Source organism: Phalangium opilio, unplaced genomic scaffold, assembly GCF_054372755.1.
Source record: "Phalangium opilio isolate 3A_F unplaced genomic scaffold, DU_Popi_V2 ptg000009l_1, whole genome shotgun sequence".
NCBI classification, from domain to species: Eukaryota; Metazoa; Arthropoda; class Arachnida; order Opiliones; family Phalangiidae; genus Phalangium; species Phalangium opilio.
The window spans coordinates 10,764,196-10,778,155 of record NW_028324146.1 but is presented as its reverse complement, the minus strand read 5'-3'; the positions used below and the strand labels follow the sequence as shown (position 1 = coordinate 10,778,155).

At 46.3% G+C, this 13,960-nt stretch overlaps 36 non-coding genes across 36 annotated transcripts; all 36 read right to left on the bottom strand.

The window, feature by feature from the left end:
- Positions 1-43: 43 nt before the first annotated feature.
- LOC149714155 (signal recognition particle RNA) lies at positions 44-342 on the bottom strand. The gene has a single exon (XR_016373715.1).
- A 90-nt stretch (positions 343-432) lies between these two features.
- Positions 433-731, bottom strand: LOC149714154 (signal recognition particle RNA). The gene has a single exon (XR_016373908.1).
- Positions 732-821: 90 nt separating this feature from the next.
- On the bottom strand, positions 822-1,120 carry LOC149714153 (signal recognition particle RNA). The gene has a single exon (XR_016373718.1).
- Positions 1,121-1,210: 90 nt separating this feature from the next.
- LOC149714152 (signal recognition particle RNA) lies at positions 1,211-1,509 on the bottom strand. The gene has a single exon (XR_016373713.1).
- A 90-nt stretch (positions 1,510-1,599) lies between these two features.
- On the bottom strand, positions 1,600-1,898 carry LOC149714151 (signal recognition particle RNA). The gene has a single exon (XR_016373964.1).
- A 90-nt stretch (positions 1,899-1,988) lies between these two features.
- LOC149714150 (signal recognition particle RNA) lies at positions 1,989-2,287 on the bottom strand. Its single transcript, XR_016373763.1, has one exon.
- Positions 2,288-2,377: 90 nt separating this feature from the next.
- Positions 2,378-2,676, bottom strand: LOC149714149 (signal recognition particle RNA). Its single transcript, XR_016373724.1, has one exon.
- A 90-nt stretch (positions 2,677-2,766) lies between these two features.
- On the bottom strand, positions 2,767-3,065 carry LOC149714148 (signal recognition particle RNA). The gene has a single exon (XR_016373963.1).
- Positions 3,066-3,155: 90 nt separating this feature from the next.
- On the bottom strand, positions 3,156-3,454 carry LOC149714147 (signal recognition particle RNA). The gene has a single exon (XR_016373962.1).
- Positions 3,455-3,545: 91 nt separating this feature from the next.
- On the bottom strand, positions 3,546-3,843 carry LOC149714146 (signal recognition particle RNA). Its single transcript, XR_016373826.1, has one exon.
- Positions 3,844-3,934: 91 nt separating this feature from the next.
- On the bottom strand, positions 3,935-4,232 carry LOC149714145 (signal recognition particle RNA). The gene has a single exon (XR_016373723.1).
- Positions 4,233-4,323: 91 nt separating this feature from the next.
- LOC149714144 (signal recognition particle RNA) lies at positions 4,324-4,621 on the bottom strand. Its single transcript, XR_016373985.1, has one exon.
- A 91-nt stretch (positions 4,622-4,712) lies between these two features.
- Positions 4,713-5,010, bottom strand: LOC149714143 (signal recognition particle RNA). Its single transcript, XR_016373825.1, has one exon.
- Positions 5,011-5,101: 91 nt separating this feature from the next.
- On the bottom strand, positions 5,102-5,399 carry LOC149714142 (signal recognition particle RNA). Its single transcript, XR_016373722.1, has one exon.
- Positions 5,400-5,490: 91 nt separating this feature from the next.
- On the bottom strand, positions 5,491-5,788 carry LOC149714141 (signal recognition particle RNA). Its single transcript, XR_016373984.1, has one exon.
- Positions 5,789-5,879: 91 nt separating this feature from the next.
- LOC149714140 (signal recognition particle RNA) lies at positions 5,880-6,177 on the bottom strand. The gene has a single exon (XR_016373892.1).
- A 91-nt stretch (positions 6,178-6,268) lies between these two features.
- On the bottom strand, positions 6,269-6,566 carry LOC149714139 (signal recognition particle RNA). Its single transcript, XR_016373916.1, has one exon.
- Positions 6,567-6,657: 91 nt separating this feature from the next.
- Positions 6,658-6,955, bottom strand: LOC149714138 (signal recognition particle RNA). The gene has a single exon (XR_016373841.1).
- Positions 6,956-7,046: 91 nt separating this feature from the next.
- On the bottom strand, positions 7,047-7,344 carry LOC149714137 (signal recognition particle RNA). Its single transcript, XR_016373932.1, has one exon.
- A 93-nt stretch (positions 7,345-7,437) lies between these two features.
- LOC149714136 (signal recognition particle RNA) lies at positions 7,438-7,733 on the bottom strand. Its single transcript, XR_016373938.1, has one exon.
- Positions 7,734-7,824: 91 nt separating this feature from the next.
- Positions 7,825-8,122, bottom strand: LOC149714135 (signal recognition particle RNA). The gene has a single exon (XR_016373721.1).
- A 93-nt stretch (positions 8,123-8,215) lies between these two features.
- Positions 8,216-8,511, bottom strand: LOC149714134 (signal recognition particle RNA). The gene has a single exon (XR_016373931.1).
- A 92-nt stretch (positions 8,512-8,603) lies between these two features.
- LOC149714133 (signal recognition particle RNA) lies at positions 8,604-8,900 on the bottom strand. Its single transcript, XR_016373790.1, has one exon.
- Positions 8,901-8,992: 92 nt separating this feature from the next.
- Positions 8,993-9,289, bottom strand: LOC149714132 (signal recognition particle RNA). The gene has a single exon (XR_016373948.1).
- Positions 9,290-9,382: 93 nt separating this feature from the next.
- On the bottom strand, positions 9,383-9,678 carry LOC149714131 (signal recognition particle RNA). The gene has a single exon (XR_016373990.1).
- Positions 9,679-9,771: 93 nt separating this feature from the next.
- On the bottom strand, positions 9,772-10,067 carry LOC149714130 (signal recognition particle RNA). Its single transcript, XR_016373804.1, has one exon.
- Positions 10,068-10,160: 93 nt separating this feature from the next.
- On the bottom strand, positions 10,161-10,456 carry LOC149714129 (signal recognition particle RNA). The gene has a single exon (XR_016373953.1).
- Positions 10,457-10,549: 93 nt separating this feature from the next.
- On the bottom strand, positions 10,550-10,845 carry LOC149714128 (signal recognition particle RNA). Its single transcript, XR_016373992.1, has one exon.
- Positions 10,846-10,938: 93 nt separating this feature from the next.
- Positions 10,939-11,234, bottom strand: LOC149714127 (signal recognition particle RNA). Its single transcript, XR_016373831.1, has one exon.
- Positions 11,235-11,327: 93 nt separating this feature from the next.
- Positions 11,328-11,623, bottom strand: LOC149714126 (signal recognition particle RNA). Its single transcript, XR_016373743.1, has one exon.
- Positions 11,624-11,716: 93 nt separating this feature from the next.
- Positions 11,717-12,012, bottom strand: LOC149714125 (signal recognition particle RNA). Its single transcript, XR_016373937.1, has one exon.
- A 93-nt stretch (positions 12,013-12,105) lies between these two features.
- Positions 12,106-12,401, bottom strand: LOC149714124 (signal recognition particle RNA). Its single transcript, XR_016373741.1, has one exon.
- Positions 12,402-12,494: 93 nt separating this feature from the next.
- On the bottom strand, positions 12,495-12,790 carry LOC149714123 (signal recognition particle RNA). The gene has a single exon (XR_016373935.1).
- Positions 12,791-12,883: 93 nt separating this feature from the next.
- On the bottom strand, positions 12,884-13,179 carry LOC149714122 (signal recognition particle RNA). Its single transcript, XR_016373740.1, has one exon.
- A 93-nt stretch (positions 13,180-13,272) lies between these two features.
- Positions 13,273-13,568, bottom strand: LOC149714121 (signal recognition particle RNA). Its single transcript, XR_016373934.1, has one exon.
- Positions 13,569-13,661: 93 nt separating this feature from the next.
- On the bottom strand, positions 13,662-13,957 carry LOC149714120 (signal recognition particle RNA). The gene has a single exon (XR_016373806.1).
- Between the last annotated feature and the right edge of the window lie 3 nt (positions 13,958-13,960).

The window sequence follows — 13,960 nt, the reverse complement described above, 5'->3', positions numbered from 1 at the left end:
ACATGGAAGTTAAAATCACTATCTGAAGTTTAAAAACTGACATAAGAATCGTGTACGTTCGTATTGGTTGCGTTGTGACTCGAAGCTCGCTCTCAGACGTTATCCCGTCACTGCCGGATGCGGGAACTTTTGCCTGCTGCGTTACCGCCCTGAGCCGTTTTGCCCCTCCTTAAAACAACCTGGTGGTCCATAAGCTACCTCAAGACGACCATATTGACACCCAGCTTAACGCGGACGTTCGATCTACACGAGTCCTTGAGTCACAGGATTCCCAACCTCATACCATCCATCGATTCTAGCTTCCAAAGAGCTGGATTACAGGAGAACGCCACAACTCCCAGCTGCAAAGTAACTTCGAATAAAACAATTCAAACTTTGCAAGGTTAACAACATTGAAGTTAATATCACTATCTGAAGTGTAAAAACTGACATAAGAATCGTGTACGTTCGTATTGGTTGCGTTGTGACTCGAAGCTCGCTCTCAGACGTTATCCCTTCACTGCCGAATGCGTGAACATTGGCCTGCTGCGTTACCACCCTGAGCCTTTTTGCCCCTCCTTAAAACAACGTGGTGGTCCATAAGCTACCTCAAGACGACCATATTGACACCCAGCTTAACGCGGACGTCCGATCTACACGAGTCCTTGAGTCACAGGAATCCCAACCTCATACCATCCATCGATTCTAGCTTCCAAAGAGCTGGATTACAGGAGAACGCCACAACTCCCAGCTGCAAAGTAAACTCGATTAAAATAATTAAATTTTTGCAAGGATAACAACATGGAAGTTAAAATCACTATCTGAAGTTTAAAAACTGACATAAGAATCGTGTACGTTCGTATTGGTTGCGTTGTGACTCGAAGCTCGCTCTCAGACGTAATCCCGTCACTGCCGAATGCGGGAACTTTTGCCTGCTGCGTTACCGCCCTGAGCCGTTTTGCCCCTCCTTAAAACAACCTGGTGGTCCATAAGCTACCTCAAGACGACCATATTGACACCCAGCTTAACGCGGACGTCCGATCTACACGAGTCCTTGAGTCACAGGAATCCCAACCTCATACCATCCATCGATTCTAGCTTCCAAAGAGCTGGATTACAGGAGAACGCCACAACTCCCGGCTGCAAAGTAATCTCGAATAAAACAATTCAAACTTTGCAAGGATAACAACATGGAAGTTAAAATCACTATCTGAAGTTTAAAAACTGACATAAGAATCGTGTACGTTCGTATTGGTTGCGTTGTGACTCGAAGCTCGCTCTCAGACGTTATCCCGTCACTGCCGGATGCGGGAACTTTTGCCTGCTGCGTTACCGCCCTGAGCCGTTTTGCCCCTCCTTAAAACAACCTGGTGGTCCATAAGCTACCTCAAGACGACCATATTGACACCCAGCTTAACGCGGACGTTCGATCTACACGAGTCCTTGAGTCACAGGATTCCCAACCTCATACCATCCATCGATTCTAGCTTCCAAAGAGCTGGATTACAGGAGAACGCCACAACTCCCAGCTGCAAAGTAACTTCGAATAAAACAATTCAAACTTTGCAAGGTTAACAACATTGAAGTTAATATCACTATCTGAAGTGTAAAAACTGACATAAGAATCGTGTACGTTCGTATTGGTTGCGTTGTGACTCGAAGCTCGCTCTCAGACGATATCCCGTCACTGCCGAATGCGGGAACTTTTGGTTGCTGCGTTACCGCCCTGAGCAGTTTTGCCCCTCCTTAGAACAACCTGGTGGTCCATAAGCTACCTCAAGACGACCATTTTGACACCCAGGTTAACGCGGACGTCCGATCTACACGAGTCCTTGAGTCAAAGGAATCCCAACCTCATACCATCCATCGATTCTAGCTTCCAAAGAGCTGGATTACAGGAGAACGCCACAACTCCCAGCTGAAAAGTAACTTCGAATAAAACAATTCAAACTTTGCAAGGATAATAACATTGAAGTTAAAATCACTATTTGAAGTGTAAAAACTGACATAAGAATCGTGTACGTTCGTAATGGTTGCGTTGTGACTCGAAACTCGCTCTCAGACGATATCCCGTCACTGCCGAATGCGGGAACCTTTGCCTGCTGCGTTACCGCCCTGAGCAGTTTTGCCCCTCCTTAGAACAACCTGGTGGTCCATAAGCTACCTCAAGACGACCATATTGACACCCAGCTTAACGCGGACGTCCGATCTACACGAGTCCTTGAGTCACAGGAATCCCAACCTCATACCATCCATCGATTCTAGCTTCCAAAGAGCTGGATTACAGGAGAACGCCACAACTCCCAGCTGCAAAGTAAACTCGATTAAAACAATTCAATTTTTGCAAGGATAACAACATGGAAGTTAAAATCACTATCTGAAGTTTAAAAACTGACATAAGAATCGTGTACGTTCGTATTGGTTGCGTTGTGACTCGAAGCTCGCTCTCAGACGTTATCCCGTCACTGCCGGATGCGGGAACTTTTGCCTGCTGCGTTACCGCCCTGAGCCGTTTTGCCCCTCCTTAAAACAACCTGGTGGTCCATAAGCTACCTCAAGACGACCATATTGACACCCAGCTTAACGCGGACGTCCGATCTACACGAGTCCTTGAGTCACAGGAATCCCAACCTCATACCATCCATCGATTCTAGCTTCCAAAGAGCTGGATTACAGGATAACGCCACAACTCCCAGCTGCAAAGTTAACTCGATTAAATTAATTAAATTTTTGCAAGGATAACAACATGGAAGTTAAAATCACTATCTGAAGTGTAAAAACTGACATAAGAATCGTGTACGTTCGTATTGGTTGCGTTGTGACTCGAAGCTCGCTCTCAGACGATATCCCGTCACTGCCGAATGCGGGAACTTTTGGTTGCTGCGTTACCGCCCTGAGCAGTTTTGCCCCTCCTTAGAACAACCTGGTGGTCCATAAGCTACCTCAAGACGACCATTTTGACACCCAGGTTAACGCGGACGTCCGATCTACACGAGTCCTTGAGTCAAAGGAATCCCAACCTCATACCATCCATCGATTCTAGCTTCCAAAGAGCTGGATTACAGGAGAACGCCACAACTCCCAGCTGCAAAGTAACTTCGAATAAAACAATTCAAACTTTGCAAGGTTAACAACATTGAAGTTAATATCACTATCTGAAGTGTAAAAACTGACATAAGAATCGTGTACGTTCGTATTGGTTGCGTTGTGACTCGAAGCTCGCTCTCAGACGATATCCCGTCACTGCCGAATGCGGGAACTTTTGGTTGCTGCGTTACCGCCCTGAGCAGTTTTGCCCCTCCTTAGAACAACCTGGTGGTCCATAAGCTACCTCAAGACGACCATTTTGACACCCAGGTTAACGCGGACGTCCGATCTACACGAGTCCTTGAGTCAAAGGAATCCCAACCTCATACCATCCATCGATTCTAGCTTCCAAAGAGCTGGATTACAGGAGAACGCCACAACTCCCAGCTGAAAAGTAACTTCGAATAAAACAATTCAAACTTTGCAAGGATAATAACATTGAAGTTAAAATCACTATTTGAAGTGTAAAAACTGACATAAGAATCGTGTACGTTCGTAATGGTTGCGTTGTGACTCGAAACTCGCTCTCAGACGATATCCCGTCACTGCCGAATGCGGGAACCTTTGCCTGCTGCGTTACCGCCCTGAGCAGTTTTGCCCCTCCTTAGAACAACCTGGTGGTCCATAAGCTACCTCAAGACGACCATATTGACACCCAGCTTAACGCGGACGTCCGATCTACACGAGTCCTTGAGTCACAGGAATCCCAACCTCATACCATCCATCGATTCTAGCTTCCAAAGAGCTGGATTACAGGAGAACGCCACAACTCCCAGCTGCAAAGTAAACTCGATTAAAACAATTCAATTTTTGCAAGGATAACAACATGGAAGTTAAAATCACTATCTGAAGTTTAAAAACTGACATAAGAATCGTGTACGTTCGTATTGGTTGCGTTGTGACTCGAAGCTCGCTCTCAGACGTTATCCCGTCACTGCCGGATGCGGGAACTTTTGCCTGCTGCGTTACCGCCCTGAGCCGTTTTGCCCCTCCTTAAAACAACCTGGTGGTCCATAAGCTACCTCAAGACGACCATATTGACACCCAGCTTAACGCGGACGTCCGATCTACACGAGTCCTTGAGTCACAGGAATCCCAACCTCATACCATCCATCGATTCTAGCTTCCAAAGAGCTGGATTACAGGAGAACGCCACAACTCCCAGCTGCAAAGTTAACTCGATTAAAATAATTAAATTTTTGCAAGGATAACAACATTGAAGTTAATATCACTATCTGAAGTGTAAAAACTGACATAAGAATCGTGTACGTTCGTATTGGTTGCGTTGTGACTCGAAGCTCGCTCTCAGACGATATCCCGTCACTGCCGAATGCGGGAACTTTTGGTTGCTGCGTTACCGCCCTGAGCAGTTTTGCCCCTCCTTAGAACAACCTGGTGGTCCATAAGCTACCTCAAGACGACCATTTTGACACCCAGGTTAACGCGGACGTCCGATCTACACGAGTCCTTGAGTCAAAGGAATCCCAACCTCATACCATCCATCGATTCTAGCTTCCAAAGAGCTGGATTACAGGAGAACGCCACAACTCCCAGCTGAAAAGTAACTTCGAATAAAACAATTCAAACTTTGCAAGGATAATAACATTGAAGTTAAAATCACTATTTGAAGTGTAAAAACTGACATAAGAATCGTGTACGTTCGTAATGGTTGCGTTGTGACTCGAAACTCGCTCTCAGACGATATCCCGTCACTGCCGAATGCGGGAACCTTTGCCTGCTGCGTTACCGCCCTGAGCAGTTTTGCCCCTCCTTAGAACAACCTGGTGGTCCATAAGCTACCTCAAGACGACCATATTGACACCCAGCTTAACGCGGACGTCCGATCTACACGAGTCCTTGAGTCACAGGAATCCCAACCTCATACCATCCATCGATTCTAGCTTCCAAAGAGCTGGATTACAGGAGAACGCCACAACTCCCAGCTGCAAAGTAAACTCGATTAAAACAATTCAATTTTTGCAAGGATAACAACATGGAAGTTAAAATCACTATCTGAAGTTTAAAAACTGACATAAGAATCGTGTACGTTCGTATTGGTTGCGTTGTGACTCGAAGCTCGCTCTCAGACGTTATCCCGTCACTGCCGGATGCGGGAACTTTTGCCTGCTGCGTTACCGCCCTGAGCCGTTTTGCCCCTCCTTAAAACAACCTGGTGGTCCATAAGCTACCTCAAGACGACCATATTGACACCCAGCTTAACGCGGACGTCCGATCTACACGAGTCCTTGAGTCACAGGAATCCCAACCTCATACCATCCATCGATTCTAGCTTCCAAAGAGCTGGATTACAGGAGAACGCCACAACTCCCAGCTGCAAAGTTAACTCGATTAAAATAATTAAATTTTTGCAAGGATAACAACATGGAAGTTAAAATCACTATCTGAAGTGTAAAAACTGACATAAGAATCGTGTACGTTCGTATTGGTTGCGTTGTGACTCGAAGCTCGCTCTCAGACGATATCCCGTCACTGCCGAATGCGGGAACTTTTGGTTGCTGCGTTACCGCCCTGAGCAGTTTTGCCCCTCCTTAGAACAACCTGGTGGTCCATAAGCTACCTCAAGACGACCATTTTGACACCCAGGTTAACGCGGACGTCCGATCTACACGAGTCCTTGAGTCAAAGGAATCCCAACCTCATACCATCCATCGATTCTAGCTTCCAAAGAGCTGGATTACAGGAGAACGCCACAACTCCCAGCTGAAAAGTAACTTCGAATAAAACAATTCAAACTTTGCAAGGATAATAACATTGAAGTTAAAATCACTATTTGAAGTGTAAAAACTGACATAAGAATCGTGTACGTTCGTAATGGTTGCGTTGTGACTCGAAACTCGCTCTCAGACGATATCCCGTCACTGCCGAATGCGGGAACCTTTGCCTGCTGCGTTACCGCCCTGAGCAGTTTTGCCCCTCCTTAGAACAACCTGGTGGTCCATAAGCTACCTCAAGACGACCATATTGACACCCAGCTTAACGCGGACGTCCGATCTACACGAGTCCTTGAGTCACAGGAATCCCAACCTCATACCATCCATCGATTCTAGCTTCCAAAGAGCTGGATTACAGGAGAACGCCACAACTCCCGGCTGCGAAGTAATCTCGAATAAAACAATTCAAACTTTGCAAGGATAACAACATTGAAGTTAAAATCACTATCTGAAGTGTAAAAACTGACTTAAGAATCGTGTACGTTCGTATTGGTTGCGTTGTGACTCGAAGCTCGCTCTCAGACGTTATCCCGTCACTGCCGAATGCGGGAACATTTGCCTGCCACGTTACCTCCCTGAGCCTTTTTGCCCCTCCTTAGAACAACGTGGTGGTCCATAAGCTACCTCAAGACGACCATATTGACACCCAGCTTAACGCGGACGTCCGATCTACACGAGTCCTTGAGTCACAGGAATCCCAACCTCATACCATCCATCGATTCTAGCTTCCAAAGAGCTGGATTACAGGAGAACGCCACAACTCCCAGCTGCAAAGTAATCTCGATTAAAACAATTCAATTTTTGCAAGGATAACAACATTGAAGTTAAAATCACTATCTGAAGTGTAAAAACTGACATAAGAATCGTATACGTTCGTATTGGTTGCGTTGTGACTCGAAGCTCGCTCTCAGACGTTATCCCTTCACTGCCGAATGCGGGAACATTGGCCTGCTGCGTTACCACACTGAGCCTTTTTGCCCCTCCTTAGAACAACCTGGTGGTCCATAAGCTACCTCAAGACGACCATATTGACACCCAGCTTAACGCGGACGTCCGATCTACACGAGTCCTTGAGTCACAGGAATCCCAACCTCATACCATCCATCGATTCTAGCTTCCAAAGAGCTGGATTACAGGAGAACGCCACAACTCCCAGCTGCAAAGTAAACTCGATTAAAATAATTCAATTTTTGCAAGGATAACAACATGGAAGTTAAAATCACTATCTGAAGTTTAAAAACTGACATAAGAATGTTGTACGTTCGTATTGGTTGCGTTGTGACTCGAAGCTCGCTCTCAGACGTAATCGCGTCACTGTCGAATGCGGGAACTTTTGCCTGCTGCGTTACCGCCCTGAGCCGTTTTGCCCCTCCTTAAAACAACCTGGTGGTCCATAAGCTACCTCAAGACGACCATATTGACACCCAGCTTAACGCGGACGTCCGATCTACACGAGTCCTTGAGTCACAGGAATCCCAACCTCATACCATCCATCGATTCTAGCTTCCAAAGAGCTGGATTACAGGAGAACGCCACAACTCCCAGCTGCAAAGTAAACTCGATTAAAATAATTCAATTTTTGCAAGGATAACAACATGGAAGTTAAAATCACTATCTGAAGTTTAAAAACTAACATAAGAATGTTGTACGTTCGTATTGGTTGCGTTGTGACTCGAAGCTCGCTCTCAGACGTAATCCCGTCACTGCCGAATGCGGGAACTTTTGCCTGCTGCGTTACCGCCCTGAGCCTTTTTGCCCCTCCTTAGAACAACGTGGTGGTCCATAAGCTACCTCAAGACGACCATATTGACACCCAGCTTAACGCGGACGTCCGATCTACACGAGTCCTTGAGTCACAGGAATCCCAACCTCATACCATCCATCGATTCTAGCCTCCAAAGAGCTGGATTACAGGAGAACGCCACAACTCCCAGCTGCAAAGTAAACTCGATTAAAACAATTCAATTTTTGCAAGGATAACAACATGGAAGTTAAAATCACTATCTGAAGTTTAAAAACTGACATAAGAATCGTGTACGTTCGTATTGGTTGCGTTGTGACTCGAAGCTCGCTCTCAGACGTTATCCCGTCACTGCCGGATGCGGGAACTTTTGCCTGCTGCGTTACCGCCCTGAGCCGTTTTGCCCCTCCTTAAAACAACCTGGTGGTCCATAAGCTACCTCAAGACGACCATATTGACACCCAGCTTAACGCGGACGTCCGATCTACACGAGTCCTTGAGTCACAGGAATCCCAACCTCATACCATCCATCGATTCTAGCTTCCAAAGAGCTGGATTACAGGAGAACGCCACAACTCCCAGCTGCAAAGTAAACTCGATTAAAATAATTCAATTTTTGCAAGGATAACAACATGGAAGTTAAAATCACTATCTGAAGTTTAAAAACTGACATAAGAATGTTGTACGTTCGTATTGGTTGCGTTGTGACTCGAAGCTCGCTCTCAGACGTAATCCCGTCACTGCCGAATGCGGGAACTTTTGCCTGCTGCGTTACCGCCCTGAGCCTTTTTGCCCCTCCTTAGAACAACGTGGTGGTCCATAAGCTACCTCAAGACGACCATATTGACACCCAGCTTAACGCGGACGTCCGATCTGCACGAGTCCTTGAGTCACAGGAATCCCAACCTCATACCATCCATCGATTCTAGCCTCCAAAGAGCTGGATTACAGGAGAACGCCACAACTCCCAGCTGCAAAGTAAACTCGATTAAAACAATTCAATTTTTGCAAGGATAACAACATGGAAGTTAAAATCACTATCTGAAGTTTAAAAACTGACATAAGAATCGTGTACGTTCGTATTGGTTGCGTTGTGACTCGAAGCTCGCTCTCAGACGTTATCCCGTCACTGCCAGATGCGGGAACTTTTGCCTGCTGCGTTACCGCCCTGAGCCGTTTTGCCCCTCCTTAAAACAACCTGGTGGTCCATAAGCTACCTCAAGACGACCATATTGACACCCAGCTTAACGCGGACGTTCGATCTACACGAGTCCTTGAGTCACAGGATTCCCAACCTCATACCATCCATCGATTCTAGCTTCCAAAGAGCTGGATTACAGGAGAACGCCACAACTCCCAGCTGCAAAGTAATCTCGATTAAAACAATTCAATTTTTGCAAGGATAACAACATTGAAGTTAAAATCACTATCTGAAGTGTAAAAACTGACATAAGAATCGTGTACGTTCGTATTGGTTGCGTTGTGACTCGAAGCTCGCTCTCAGACGTTATCCCGTCACTGCCGAATGCGGGAACATTTGCCTGCCACGTTACCTCCCTGAGCCTTTTTGCCCCTCCTTAGAACAACGTGGTGGTCCATAAGCTACCTCAAGACGACCATATTGACACCCAGCTTAACGCGGACGTCCGATCTACACGAGTCCTTGAGTCACAGGAATCCCAACCTCATACCATCCATCGATTCTAGCTTCCAAAGAGCTGGATTACAGGAGAACGCCACAACTCCCAGCTGCAAAGTATTCTCGATTAAAACAATTCAATTTTTGCAAGGATAACAACATTGAAGTTAAAATCACTATCTGAAGTGTAAAAACTGACATAAGAATCGTATACGTTCGTATTGGTTGCGTTGTGACTCGAAGCTCGCTCTCAGACGTTATCCCTTCACTGCCGAATGCGTGAACATTGGCCTGCTGCGTTACCACCCTGAGCCTTTTTGCCCCTCCTTAAAACAACGTGGTGGTCCATAAGCTACCTCAAGACGACCATATTGACACCCAGCTTAACGCGGACGTCCGGTCTACACGAGTCCTTGAGTCACAGGAATCCCAACCTCATACCATCCATCGATTCTAGCTTCCAAAGAGCTGGATTACAGGAGAACGCCACAACTCCCAGCTGCAAAGTAAACTCGATTAAAATAATTAAATTTTTGCAAGGATAACAACATGGAAGTTAAAATCACTATCTGAAGTTTAAAAACTGACATAAGAATCGTGTACGTTCGTATTGGTTGCGTTGTGACTCGAAGCTCGCTCTCAGACGTAATCCCGTCACTGCCGAATGCGGGAACTTTTGCCTGCTGCGTTACCGCCCTGAGCCGTTTTGCCCCTCCTTAAAACAACCTGGTGGTCCATAAGCTACCTCAAGACGACCATATTGACACCCAGCTTAACGCGGACGTTCGATCTACACGAGTCCTTGAGTCACAGGATTCCCAACCTCATACCATCCATCGATTCTAGCTTCCAAAGAGCTGGATTACAGGAGAACGCCACAACTCCCAGCTGCAAAGTAATCTCGATTAAAACAATTCAATTTTTGCAAGGATAACAACATTGAAGTTAAAATCACTATCTGAAGTGTAAAAACTGACATAAGAATCGTGTACGTTCGTATTGGTTGCGTTGTGACTCGAAGCTCGCTCTCAGACGTTATCCCGTCACTGCCGAATGCGGGAACATTTGCCTGCCACGTTACCTCCCTGAGCCTTTTTGCCCCTCCTTAGAACAACGTGGTGGTCCATAAGCTACCTCAAGACGACCATATTGACACCCAGCTTAACGCGGACGTCCGATCTACACGAGTCCTTGAGTCACAGGAATCCCAACCTCATACCATCCATCGATTCTAGCTTCCAAAGAGCTGGATTACAGGAGAACGCCACAACTCCCAGCTGCAAAGTATTCTCGATTAAAACAATTCAATTTTTGCAAGGATAACAACATTGAAGTTAAAATCACTATCTGAAGTGTAAAAACTGACATAAGAATCGTATACGTTCGTATTGGTTGCGTTGTGACTCGAAGCTCGCTCTCAGACGTTATCCCTTCACTGCCGAATGCGTGAACATTGGCCTGCTGCGTTACCACCCTGAGCCTTTTTGCCCCTCCTTAAAACAACGTGGTGGTCCATAAGCTACCTCAAGACGACCATATTGACACCCAGCTTAACGCGGACGTCCGATCTACACGAGTCCTTGAGTCACAGGAATCCCAACCTCATACCATCCATCTATTCTAGCTTCCAAAGAGCTGGATTACAGGAGAACGCCACAACTCCCAGCTGCAAAGTAAACTCGATTAAAATAATTAAATTTTTGCAAGGATAACAACATGGAAGTTAAAATCACTATCTGAAGTTTAAAAACTGACATAAGAATCGTGTACGTTCGTATTGGTTGCGTTGTGACTCGAAGCTCGCTCTCAGACGTAATCCCGTCACTGCCGAATGCGGGAACTTTTGCCTGCTGCGTTACCGCCCTGAGCCTTTTTGCCCCTCCTTAGAACAACGTGGTGGTCCATAAGCTACCTCAAGACGACCATATTGACACCCAGCTTAACGCGGACGTCCGATCTACACGAGTCCTTGAGTCACAGGAATCCCAACCTCATACCATCCATCGATTCTAGCCTCCAAAGAGCTGGATTACAGGAGAACGCCACAACTCCCAGCTGCAAAGTAAACTCGATTAAAACAATTCAATTTTTGCAAGGATAACAACATGGAAGTTAAAATCACTATCTGAAGTTTAAAAACTGACATAAGAATCGTGTACGTTCGTATTGGTTGCGTTGTGACTCGAAGCTCGCTCTCAGACGTTATCCCGTCACTGCCGGATGCGGGAACTTTTGCCTGCTGCGTTACCGCCCTGAGCCGTTTTGCCCCTCCTTAAAACAACCTGGTGGTCCATAAGCTACCTCAAGACGACCATATTGACACCCAGCTTAACGCGGACGTCCGATCTACACGAGTCCTTGAGTCACAGGAATCCCAACCTCATACCATCCATCGATTCTAGCTTCCAAAGAGCTGGATTACAGGAGAACGCCACAACTCCCAGCTGCAAAGTAAACTCGATTAAAATAATTCAATTTTTGCAAGGATAACAACATGGAAGTTAAAATCACTATCTGAAGTTTAAAAACTGACATAAGAATGTTGTACGTTCGTATTGGTTGCGTTGTGACTCGAAGCTCGCTCTCAGACGTAATCCCGTCACTGCCGAATGCGGGAACTTTTGCCTGCTGCGTTACCGCCCTGAGCCTTTTTGCCCCTCCTTAGAACAACGTGGTGGTCCATAAGCTACCTCAAGACGACCATATTGACACCCAGCTTAACGCGGACGTCCGATCTACACGAGTCCTTGAGTCACAGGAATCCCAACCTCATACCATCCATCGATTCTAGCCTCCAAAGAGCTGGATTACAGGAGAACGCCACAACTCCCAGCTGCAAAGTAAACTCGATTAAAACAATTCAATTTTTGCAAGGATAACAACATGGAAGTTAAAATCACTATCTGAAGTTTAAAAACTGACATAAGAATCGTGTACGTTCGTATTGGTTGCGTTGTGACTCGAAGCTCGCTCTCAGACGTTATCCCGTCACTGCCGGATGCGGGAACTTTTGCCTGCTGCGTTACCGCCCTGAGCCGTTTTGCCCCTCCTTAAAACAACCTGGTGGTCCATAAGCTACCTCAAGACGACCATATTGACACCCAGCTTAACGCGGACGTCCGATCTACACGAGTCCTTGAGTCACAGGAATCCCAACCTCATACCATCCATCGATTCTAGCTTCCAAAGAGCTGGATTACAGGAGAACGCCACAACTCCCAGCTGCAAAGTAAACTCGATTAAAATAATTCAATTTTTGCAAGGATAACAACATGGAAGTTAAAATCACTATCTGAAGTTTAAAAACTGACATAAGAATGTTGTACGTTCGTATTGGTTGCGTTGTGACTCGAAGCTCGCTCTCAGACGTAATCCCGTCACTGCCGAATGCGGGAACTTTTGCCTGCTGCGTTACCGCCCTGAGCCTTTTTGCCCCTCCTTAGAACAACGTGGTGGTCCATAAGCTACCTCAAGACGACCATATTGACACCCAGCTTAACGCGGACGTCCGATCTACACGAGTCCTTGAGTCACAGGAATCCCAACCTCATACCATCCATCGATTCTAGCCTCCAAAGAGCTGGATTACAGGAGAACGCCACAACTCCCAGCTGCAAAGTAAACTCGATTAAAACAATTCAATTTTTGCAAGGATAACAACATGGAAGTTAAAATCACTATCTGAAGTTTAAAAACTGACATAAGAATCGTGTACGTTCGTATTGGTTGCGTTGTGACTCGAAGCTCGCTCTCAGACGTTATCCCGTCACTGCCGGATGCGGGAACTTTTGCCTGCTGCGTTACCGCCCTGAGCCGTTTTGCCCCTCCTTAAAACAACCTGGTGGTCCATAAGCTACCTCAAGACGACCATATTGACACCCAGCTTAACGCGGACGTCCGATCTACACGAGTCCTTGAGTCACAGGAATCCCAACCTCATACCATCCATCGATTCTAGCTTCCAAAGAGCTGGATTACAGGAGAACGCCACAACTCCCAGCTGCAAAGTAAACTCGATTAAAATAATTCAATTTTTGCAAGGATAACAACATGGAAGTTAAAATCACTATCTGAAGTTTAAAAACTGACATAAGAATGTTGTACGTTCGTATTGGTTGCGTTGTGACTCGAAGCTCGCTCTCAGACGTAATCCCGTCACTGCCGAATGCGGGAACTTTTGCCTGCTGCGTTACCGCCCTGAGCCTTTTTGCCCCTCCTTAGAACAACGTGGTGGTCCATAAGCTACCTCAAGACGACCATATTGACACCCAGCTTAACGCGGACGTCCGATCTACACGAGTCCTTGAGTCACAGGAATCCCAACCTCATACCATCCATCGATTCTAGCCTCCAAAGAGCTGGATTACAGGAGAACGCCACAACTCCCAGCTGCAAAGTAAACTCGATTAAAACAATTCAATTTTTGCAAGGATAACAACATGGAAGTTAAAATCACTATCTGAAGTTTAAAAACTGACATAAGAATCGTGTACGTTCGTATTGGTTGCGTTGTGACTCGAAGCTCGCTCTCAGACGTTATCCCGTCACTGCCGGATGCGGGAACTTTTGCCTGCTGCGTTACCGCCCTGAGCCGTTTTGCCCCTCCTTAAAACAACCTGGTGGTTCATAAGCTACCTCAAGACGACCATATTGACACCCAGCTTAACGCGGACGTTCGATCTACACGAGTCCTTGAGTCACAGGATTCCCAACCTCATACCATCCATCGATTCTAGCTTCCAAAGAGCTGGATTACAGGAGAACGCCACAACTCCCAGCTGC